The sequence below is a fragment of the Oncorhynchus clarkii genome, chromosome 5 (genome assembly GCF_045791955.1).
Source record: "Oncorhynchus clarkii lewisi isolate Uvic-CL-2024 chromosome 5, UVic_Ocla_1.0, whole genome shotgun sequence".
In the NCBI taxonomy this organism is placed as follows: domain Eukaryota; kingdom Metazoa; phylum Chordata; class Actinopteri; order Salmoniformes; family Salmonidae; genus Oncorhynchus; species Oncorhynchus clarkii.
Window position 1 is genome coordinate 59,638,181 of NC_092151.1, and position 11,851 is coordinate 59,650,031.

The window sequence follows — 11,851 nt, forward strand, 5'->3', positions numbered from 1 at the left end:
GATGTTACCCCACTCTTAAACCAAGGCACGCACCTGCAAGTTCCCGGACATTTCTGGGAGTAATGGCCCTAGCCCTCACCCTCCGATCCAACAGATCCTAGACGTGCTCAATGGGATTGAAATCCGGGCTCTTCGCTGACCATGGCAGAACACTGACATTCCTGTCTTGCAGGAAATCACACACAGAACGAGCAGTATGGCTGGTGGCATTGTCATGCTGGAGGGTCATGTCAGAATGAGCCTGCAGGAAGGGTACCACATGAGGGAGGAGGATGTCTTCCCTGTAACGCTCAGCGTTGAGATTGCCTACAATGACAACAAGCTCAGTCCAATGATGCTGTGACACACCGCCCCAGACTATGACGGACTCTCCACCTCCAAATGTATCCTGCTCCAGAGTACAGGCCTCGGTGTAATGCTCATTCCTTCGACGATAAACGCAAATCCGACCATCATCCATGGTAAGACAAAACCACGACTCGTCAGTGAAGAGCACTTTTTGCAAGTCCTGTCTGGTCCAGCGAATGGTGGGTTTGTGCCCATAGGCGTTGTTGTTGCCGGTGATGTCTGGTGAGGACCTGCCTTACATCAGGCCTACAAGCCCTCAGTCTAGCCTCTCTCAGCCGATTGTGTGTTCCTGGTGTAACTCGGGCAGATGTTGTTGCCATCCTGTACCTGTTCCGCAGGTGTGATGTTCGGATGTACCAATCCTGTGCAGGTGTTGTTACACATAGTCTGCCACTGCGAGGACGACCAGCTCTCCGTCCTGTCTCCCAGTAGCGCTGGCTTAGGCGTCTCACAGTACGGACATTGCAATTTATTGCCCTGGCCACATTTGCAGTCTTCATGCCTCCTTGCATCATGCCTAAGGCACATTCACGCAGATGAGCAGGGACCCTGGACATCTTTCTTTTGGTGTTTTTTGAGTCAGTAGAAAGGCCTCTTTAGTGTCCTAAGTTTTCATAACTGTGACCTTAATTGCCTACCGTCTGTAAGCTGTTAGTGTCTTGACGATCATGTAAGCTGTTAGTGTCTTAACGATCATTCCATAGGTGCATGTTCATTAATTGTTTATGGTTCATTGAACAAGCATGGAAAACGGTGTTTAAACCCTTTACAATGAAGAGCTGTGAAGTTATTTGGATTTTTACATAAGTATTCTCACCCCTGAGTCAATACTTTGGTGAAGAAGCACCTTTGGCAGTGATTACAGCTGTGGGTGTTTCTGGGTAAATCTCTAAGAGCTTTCCGTACTTGGATTGTGCAACATTTGCCCGTTATTCTTTTAAATATTCTTCAAGCAATGTCAAATTGGTTGATGATCCTCGCCATGCAACCATTTTCAGGTTTTGCCATAGAATTCCAAGTAGATTTAAGTCAAAACTGGAACTCGGCCACTCAGGAGCATTAACTGTCTTCTTGGTAAGGTACTCCAGTGTAGATTTGGCCTTGTGTTTTAGGTTATTGTCCTGCTGAAAGGTGAATTCATCTCCCAGTGTCTGGTGGAAACCAGACTGAACCAGGTTTACCTCTAGGATTTTGCCTGTGATAAACTCCATTGCGATTCTTTTTTATCCTGAAAAACTCCCCAGCCTTACCGACTAAAAGCATACCCATAACATGATGCAGTCACCACTATGCTTGAAAATATGGAGAGTGGTACTCAGTCATTTGTTGTATTGGATACAGTATGACCCAAACATAACACTTTGTATTCATGACTAAAAGTTAATTGCTTTGCCACATTATATTCAGTATTACTTTAGTGCCTTGTTACAAACAGGATGCATGTTTTGGAATATTTTTTATTCTGTACAAGCTTCCTTTTTTTCCCTCTGTCAATTAGGTTAGTATTGTGGTGTAACTACAATGTCGTTGATCCATCCTCATTTTTCTCCTATCACAGCCATTAAACTCTGTTTTAAAGTCACCTCATGGTCAAGAGTGTGCAAAGCTGCCATCAAGGCAAAGAGTAGCTATTTTAAAGAATCTCAAATATAAAATAGATTTTGATTTGTTAACAAGTTTTTGGTTACTACGTGATTCCATATGTGTTATTTCATAGTTGAGATGTCTTCACTATTATTCTACAATGTGGAAAATGTAACGGATTCCCCCGGCACTGCCTTTCACCAGCTCAGCTCCGGGGTCTATGTCACCGGCCTTCAGGGCGTCACTGAACTGGATCATTACCAGCAACCCCGGACTGCCTTGTCTCATTACGCACACCTGGTTCCCATTTCCCCTGATTACTATGTGTATATATGTGCCCTCTGTTCCCCGTTGTTCTTGTAGATTATTGTTCCATGTCCGTTGGTTTTGTGAGTACGTGTGTGCTGTTGTATCGGCTTTCGTGTTTGTGTGCACTTGCTATTTTTGGGTCTCGTCCTGTGTATTTATTAGACGTTTATACCTCGCTCTTTGTGTGGGTTACAGCCCTGTGTTTTTATATATATATCAAATCAAATCAAATCCAATCATATTTTATTTGTCATATACACATGGTTAGCAGATGTTAATGCGAGTGTAGCGAAATGCTTGTGCTTCTAGTTCTGACAATGCAGTAATAACCAACAAGTAATCTAGCTAACAATTCCAAAACTACTACCTTATAGACACAAGTGTAAGGGGATAAAGAATATGTACATAAGATATATATGAGTGATGGTACAGAGCGTCATAGGCAAGATACAGTAGATGGTATTGAGTGCAGTATATGCATATGAGATGAGTATGTAAACAAAGTGGCATAGTTAAAGTGGCTAGTGATGCATGTATTACATAAAGATGCAGTAGATGATATAGAGTACAGTATATACATATACATATGAGATGAATAATGTAGGGTATGTAGACATTATATTAGGTAGCATTGTTTAAAGTGGCTAGTGATATATTTTACATCATTTCCCATCAATTCCCATTATTAAAGTGGCTGGAGTTGAGTCAGTGTGTTGGCAGCAGCCACTCAATGTTAGTGGTGGCTGTTTAACAGTCTGATGGCCTTGAGATAGAAGCTGTTTTTCAGTCTCTCGGTCCCAGCTTTGATGCACCTGTACTGACCTCGCCTTCTGGATGATAGCGGGGTGAACAGGCAGTGGCTCGGGTGGTTGATGTCCTTGATGATCTTTATGGCCTTCCTGTGACATCGGGTGGTGTAGGTGTCCTGGAGGGCAGGTAGTTTGCCCCCGGTGATGCGTTGTGCAGACCTCACTACCCTCTGGAGAGCCTTACGGTTGTGGGCGGAGCAGTTGCAGTACCAGGCGGTGATACAGCCCGACAGGATGCTCTCGATTGTGCATCTGTAGAAGTTTGTGAGTGCTTTTGGATGACAAGCCAAATTTCTTCAGCCTCCTGAGGTTGAAGAGGCGCTGCTGCGCCTTCTTCACGATGCTGTCTGTGTGGGTGGTTTGTCTGTGTGTGTGGGTGGTTTGTCAGTTTGTCTGTGATGTGTACGCCGAGGAACTTAAAACTTACTACCCTCTCCACTACTGTTCCATCGATGTGGATAGGGGGGTGTTCCCTCTGCTGTTTCCTGAAGTCCACAATCATCTCCTTAGTTTTGTTGACGTTGAGTGTGAGGTTATTTTCCTGACACCACACTCCGAGGGCCCTCACCTCCTCCCTGTAGGCCGTCTCGTCGTTGTTGGTAATCAAGCCTACCACTGTTGTGTCGTCCGCAAACTTGATGATTGAGTTGGAGGCATTTGTGGCCACGCAGTCGTGGGTGAACAGGGAGTACAGGAGAGGACTCAGAACGCACCCTTGTGGGGCCCCAGTGTTGAGGATCAGCGGGGTGGAAATGTTGTTGCCTACCCTCACCACCTGGGGGCGCGGCTGGGGATGCCGTCTGGGCCTGCAGCCTTGCGAGGGTTGACACGTTTAAACGTTTTCCTCACGTCGGCTGCAGTGAAGGAGAGTCCGCATGTTTTAGTTGCGGGCCGTGTCAGTGGCACTGTATTGTCCTCAAAGCGGGCAAAAAAGTTATTTAGTCTGCCTGGGAGCAAGACATCCTGGTCCGTGACGGGGCTGGTTTTCTTTTTGTAATCCGTGATAGACTGTAGACCCTGCCACATACCTCTTGTGTCTGAGCCGTTGAATTGAGATTCTACTTTGTCTCTATACTGACGCTTAGCTTGTTTGATTGCCTTGCGGAGGGAATAGTTACACTGTTTGTATTCGGTCATGTTTCCGGTCACCTTGCCCTGATTAAAAGCAGTGGTTCGGGCTTTCAGTTTCACCGAATGCTGCCATCAATCCACGGTTTCTGGTTTGGGAATGTTTTTATCGTTGCTATGGGAACGACATCTTCAACGCACGTTCTAATGAACTCACTCACCGAATCAGCGTATTCGTCAATGTTGTTGTCTGACGCAATACGAAACATATCCCAGTCCACGTGATGGAAGCAGTCTTGGAGTGTGGAATCAGATTGGTCGGGCCAGCGTTGAACAGACCTCAGCGCGGGAGCTTCTTGTTTTAGTTTCTGTCTGTAGGCAGGGATCAACAAAATGGAGTCGTGGTCAGCTTTTCCGAAAGGAGAGTGGGCCAGGGCCTTATATGCGTCGCGGAAGTTAGAATAGCAATGATCCAAGGTTTTTCCAGCCCTGGTTGCGCAATCGATATATATATTCACACACGTGTTTGCTTTGGACTTCGTCCCCGTCATGTCCATGACTTACGATATTTTGGGTAGAGAAATTTAAACTATTTTGTGTTCTTGCTCCTGTCTCCTATCATTATACATGACAGAAAATAGTTTAGAGAATAAGAAACCCTGGAATGAGTAGGAGTGTCAACTTTTGACTAGTACTGTATATAAACATTATTTTAATAGCAGGACACTGTAAAGTCCATTATTCCTCTCAAGAGTATGAATTAGGCTGTTTAAGGTTTGAATCCTAAGCAATTGTCACGTCCTGACCTTAGTTCCTTTTTTATGTCTCTGTTTTAGTTTGGTCAGGGCGTGAGTTGGGGTGAGCTTCTATGTTGTGTAGTCTAGGTTTTTTATTTCTGTGTTTGGCCTGGTATGGTTCCCAATCAGAGGCAGCTGTCGCTCGTTGTGTCTGATTGAGAACCATACTTAGGCAGCCTGTTTTCCCACTATGGGTTGTGGGTAGTTTTCCGTTTCTGTGTTTGCACCATACGGGAATGTTTCGATTTTCATTTCTTTCCTGCACTTTGTTCTTTTGGTATTTTCTTGTGTTCTGAGTTATTAAAGTTATCATGGACACGTACCATGCTGCATTTTGGTCCGATCCTCCTTATTCCTCATCAGAAGAGGAAGACATTTGTTGCAGCAACCAGCATACACATTGTTTGAAGTACAATATACCAACGTAACTACTGTAGTATGTCAAAGCTGTGTGCTGGAAAACCTTGGTAGCGCATGGGGGGAGTAGGCATTGTGGTGCGCATAATTCCCAAAACCATTGTTATTAAACTTACACTTGAAAGCACTCATTATTTACCTATTGCCTCAGACAACTCATAGACCAGCTGGGTCATTTGATGCTTTTTTGCCTTTCGTCACTTTATACACAGATCATCTCTGCAAAACAAAATCGAGATGTTTCCGTCTCTGTGACTGCCAATAATTTCATGGGCTCCCGAGTGGCGGAGCGGTCTAAGGCACTGCATTTCAGTGCTAGAGGTATCACTACAGACCCTGGCTTGATTCCAGGCTGTACCACAACCGGCTATGAACAGGAGTCCCATAGGGCGACGTACAATTGGCCCAACGTTGTTAGGGTTTGGTGGGGGAGTTCGGCATTGTCAATAAGAATTTGTTCTCACTTGCCTAGTTAAATAAAGGTTCAAAAATTAAATTGACCAGTGTCTTTGCAATTGTAATAAACAAGCAAAGGGTAAAAATATGCTTTAAATAAAAACCAAGATGATACGCCTATATATTTAAATTATATTCAATCAAGTTCTACTCGCTAATATATACAGTTAAAGTCGGAAGTTCACATACACTTAGGTTGGCATCAATACAACTCATTTTTCAACCACTCTACAAATTTCTTGTTAACAAACTAGTTTTGGCAAGTCGGATAGGACATCTACTTTGTGCATGACACAAGTCATTTTTCCAACAATTGTTTACAGACAGATTATTTCACTTAAAATTCACTGTATCACAATTCCAGTGGATCAGAAGTTTACATACACTAAGTTAACTGTGCCTTTAAAAAGCTTGGAAAATTCCAGAAAATTATGTCATGGCTTTAGAAGCTTCTGATAGGCTAATTGACATAATTTGAGTCAATTGGAGGTGTACCTGTGGATCTATTTCAAGGCATACTTTCAAACTCAATGCCTCTTTGCTTGACATCATGGGAAAATGAAAATAAATCAGCCAAGACCTCAGAAAAACAATTGTAGACCACAAGTCTGGTTCATCCTTGGGAGCAATTTCCAAATGCCTGAAGGTACCACGTTCATCTATACAAACAATAGTAGGCAAGTATAAACACCACGGGATCATGCAGCCGTCATACCGCTCAGGAAGGAGATGTTCTGTCTCCTAGAGATGAATGTACTTTGGTGCGAAAAGTGCAAATCAATCCCAGAACAACAGCAAAGGTCCTTGAGAAGATGCTAGAGGAAGCAGGTACAAAAGTATCTATATCCACAGTAAAACGAGTCCTATATTGACAGAACCTGAAAGGCCGCTCAGCAAAGAAGAAGCCACTGCTCCAAAACATCATAAAAAAGCCAGACTACAGTTTGCAACTGCACATGGACAAAGATCGTACCTTTGGAGAAATGTCCTCTGGTCTGATGAAACAAAAATATAACTATTTGGCCATAATGACCATCGTTATGTTTGGAGGAAAAAGGGGGAGGCTTGCAAGACGTAGAACACCATCCAACCATGTAGCACAGGGGTGGCAGCATCATGTTGTGGGGGTGCTTTGGTGCAGGAGGGACTGGTGTACTTCACAAAATAGATGGCATCAAAAGGAAGGAAAATTGTGGATATATTGAAGCAACATCTGAAAACATCAGCCAGACAGTTAAAGCTTGGTCGCAAATGGGTCTTCCAAATGGACACTGATCCCAAGCATACTTCCAAAGTTGTGGCGAAATGGCTTAAGGACAACAAAGTAAATGTATTGGAGTGGCCATCACAAAGCCCTGACCTCAATCCTATAGATAATTTGTGGGCAGAACTGAAAAAGCATGTTCGAGCAAGGAGGCCTACAAACCTGACTCAGTTACACCAGCTCTGTCAGGAGGAATGGGTAAAGATTCACCTAACTTATTGTGGGAAGCTTGTGGAAGTTAACCCAAAACGTTTGACCCAAGTTAAACAATTTAATGGCAATGCTACCAAATACTAATTGAGTGTATGTAAACTTCTGACCCACTGGGAATGTGATGAAACAAATAAAATCTGAATTAAATAATTCTCTCTGCTATTATTCTGACCTAAAACAGTGATTTTTTTTTTACTAGGATTAAATCAGGAATTGTGAAAAACTGAGTTTAAATGTACTTGGCTAAGGTGTATGTAAACTTCCAACTTCAACTGTGTGTGTGTGTGTGTGTGTGTGTGTGTGTGTGTGTGTGTGTGTGTGTGTGTGTGTGTGTGTGTGGGTGTGTGTGTGTGTGTGTGTGTGTGTATGTATGTATATACACTGCTCCAAAAAATAAAGGGAACACTTAAACAACACAATGTAACTCCAAGTCAATCACACTTCTGTGAAATCAAACTGTCCACTTAGGAAGCAACACTGATTGACAATAAATGTCACATGCTGTTGTGCAAATGGAATAGACAACAGGTGGAAATTATAGGCAATTAGCAAGACACCCCCAATAAAGGAGTGGTTCTGCAGGTGATAACCACAGACCACTTCTCAGTTCCTATGCTTCCTGGCTGATGTTTTTGGTAACTTTTAAATGCTGGCGGTGCTTTCACTCTAGTGGTAGCATGAGACGGAGTCAACAACCCACACAAGTGGCTCAGGTAGTGCAGCTCATCCAGGATGGCACATCAATGCGAGCTGTGGCAAGAAGATTTGCTGTGTTTGTCAGGGTAGTGTCCAGAGCATGGAGGCGCTACCAGGAGACAGGCCAGTACATCAGGAGACGTGGAGGAGGCCGTAGGAGGGCAACAACCCAGCAGCAGGACCGCTACCTCCGCCTTTGTGCAAGGAGGAGCAGGATGAGCCCTGCCAGAGCCCTGCAAAATGACCTCCAGCAGGCCACAAATGTGCATGTGTCTGCTCAAATGGTCAGAAAAAGACTCCATGAGGGTGGTATGAGGGCCCAACGTCCACAGGTGGGGGTTGTGCTTACAGCCCAACACCGTGCAGGACGTTTGGCATTTGCCAGAGAACACCAAGATTTGCAAATTCGCCACTGGTGCCCTGTGCTCTTCACAGATGAAGGCAGGTTCACACTAAGCACATGTGACAGACGTGACAGTCTGGAGACGCCGTGGAGAACATCCGCCACCTCATCAGGAGCATGCCCAGGTGTTGTAGGGAGGTCATACAGGCACGTGGAGGCCACACACACTACTGAGCCTCATTTTGACTTGTTTTAAGGACATTACATCAAAGTTGGATCAGCCTGTAGTGTGGTTTTCCACTTTAATTTTGAGTGTGACTCCAAATCCAGACCTGATTGTGTTGAAAAATTTGATTTCCATTGATAATTTTTGTGTGATTTTGTTGTCAGCACATTCAACTATATAAAGAAAAAAGTTTTTAAGAAGAATATTTCATTCATTCAGATCTAGGATGTGTTATTTTAGTGTTCCCTTTATTTTTTTGAGCAGTGTATATATATATATATATATATATATATATAAACTTTGAACAAATTCTTAATTAAAATGACAACCAAACACAAAAGATACTGGGCCAATTGTGCTCTGCCCTATGGGACTCTCAATCTCAGCCGTGTGTGATTCAGCCTGGATTCGAATCAGTGACTGTAGCGTTGCCTCTTGCACTGACATGCAGCGCCTTAGACCACTGCGCCACTCACGAGCCACTCTCTGCGCCACTAGTATAGCTAGCTTACTGCCTGTAACTTTTGCCTCAATTCCATGTGTAGGTGTAACAACGTGCGCAATGATGTCCCTAATATTCGATTTAGTGCATAGGCTAAGCATTAGAATCAGCCGCCTCAATATTTGCAGCCATAGGTGATAATTTATTTCTAGGAACTGATCCGTCATCAGTATCTAATGTTGAGGAAAGCTTTGAATGGAGAACGCTGATCAGAGAGCAGCGCTGCCTTTCTTTCGATCCTTCAGTATTGACACATGCTCTAACCATGCACTTATTGAAAGTTATGTGGTGTTTTGGTTCTTCAGCCTTTATAGAAACGATGCGTCGTTAATACACTCGTAAGCTTAAATTCCATTGCCACCGGAAAACCCGGCCCTGGCTATTACTTCATAGACATGCCTATTTGCATTTATGCAAAACATATGGATTCTCCCTTTAAAGAGGGGAGGTGGTGAATATCAACAGCTGCTGGACATTAAGAACGATACCAGTTCCTATAAGTGACTCTGAAAGTATTGAATAAATTGGCTGAGTGAGCATTTGGAAATTAATTAATACATCTGGGTGGAATATCACATGTTGTGCAGCAAGAGGCTGCATGTTCCTCAAACAGTGGTTGATGTGTGGAGTGAAATAACAGAGTAGCCTACTGGCAGGAAAGTTGCCCCTATTAGCTATTCAAGTGCATAAGGATTACATATATTTTTGTTCTGCCCATTTGATAATGGACCATTCTAAATCGAAACTCATTTGACATATTAGTGAAGACAAGATTCAATTGAAAAGAGTCTGATGGGTCAAAATATGATCACCTGATGACAGAGCATGTGCAGCCTGAGGCAACTAACAGAGCAAGCTTTCTTTTGCAGAAAAAGTACCCCATTTTCATAATTGAGTAAAAGTAAAGATACCTTGTAAGAAAATTACTCAAGAAAAAATGAAAGTCACCCAATAAAATACTACTTGAGTAAAAGTTTTAAATGTACTTAAGTATCAAAAGTAAGTAAGTATAAATCATTAAAAAAAATGTCTTATATTAAGCAAACCAGACGACCAGATGATCTTTAAAAAAAACATTTTTTTTTACGGATAGCCAGGGGCACAGTTCAATACTCAGACATAATTTACAAACAAAGCATTTGTGTTTAGTGAGTCTGCCAGATCAGAGGCAGTAGGGATGACCAGGGATGTTATCTTGATAAGTGCGTGAATTGGGCAATTGTCCTGGCCTGCTAAGCATTCAAAATGTAACGAGTACTTTTGGCTGCCAGGGAAAATGTAAGGAGTAAAAAGAACATTATTTTCTTTAGGAATGTAGTGGAGGAAAAGTAAAAGTTGTCAAAAACATAAATAGTAAAGTAAAGAAAAGATACCCCAAAAAACAACTTAAGTATATTTACTTAAGTACTTTACACCACTGACATCATGCAGCCCATATATGGTTTGATTTCTAAGACATTCGAAGGTTTCTGTAATTCACAACTGAAGTTGAACAAGCCTACAGACTATGGCATGGTACATAGCCAGATAACATAGGCCAACTCATATTCTGTTTTTCTGAAATACATTTTCTTCATATCACAACGTTTCTTTAGAGCTGCCTAAAATAAATCATGGATTTACTATGATGGTGTGTATTCAATTGATTTATTGACTTTTTAAAATGTAAACGTTGTGGTTTGTTTGCGGCTTGTATGTATGGAGATGCTAAAAGCTTCCTTTGCTTGAAGCATGCTTCTCATCCGACTGATGTTAATGAGCTAATTATAGCTCTTAGCCTGCTACTAGCTAGCTGCTGTTGAGAAGCAACCGAGTTGCTGGTCCTGGTTTTGGAACTCTGAAAATTGGCTGAAAATATGTTAACATCAGATATGCTACAAAAAGGTAGCTCATCGTTTGTTCTTAATGGACAGAAATGAGCCCATGTGAGCAATAAACTATACTTTTTATAAAAACTTTTGCACCAACAAACTTGGTCACTTTATGGATGCTATAGTCTCGTTTTAATATGACGTCTAGAATGTGAGCTAGGTACAGTAGGTGCAGAATGAAATGAACATTGAGCTTCAACCAATGCCATACTATATATAGCCACGCCTATAATTAGGCAATAAGGCCAGAGGGGGTGTGGTATATGGCCAATAGTTTACATAGCTCATATGCAACTTCAAGCAGCTTAAATATGAAGTCCCTTTGATGTCTCTCTTGCATATGGCCAATATACCACGGCTAAGAGCTGTTCTTAGGCACGACGCAGCACGGAGCACTAGGACACAGCCCTTAACCGTGGTATATTGGCCATATTTCACAAAACCCTGAGGTGCCTTATTGCTATTATAAACTGGTTACCAACGTAATTAGAGTAGTAAAAATAAATGTTTCAGCCAATCAGCATTCAGGGCTTGAACCACACAGTTTATAATATATATTTATATTCCGGACTCTGAAATGGCTCGTTCTGATATTTCTTAATTTATTTTTGGATTATGTGTGTATTGTTTTGGTATTACGGCACTATAAGAGCTAGAAACACAAGCATTTCGCTGCACCTGCGAAAACATCTGCAAATCTGTATACGCAACCAATAAACTTTGATTTGATTTGCCCTGTCCTGGGAAAGTAGTTGGTGTGCTTTCAAACTAAATGTACTGTATTTATTCTTCACAGTGTAATCATACGTCTTCCCATGGGAACCGAGTCTCCCCGCAGTATATTGGAGCCTTGGAGTTACTAAAGACGTTTCTCCCGGGGCATCACACTCATTGTAACATGGAAACTGGAGCAAGAATGAGCATGTATAAACTGTCATTGATTCTCTG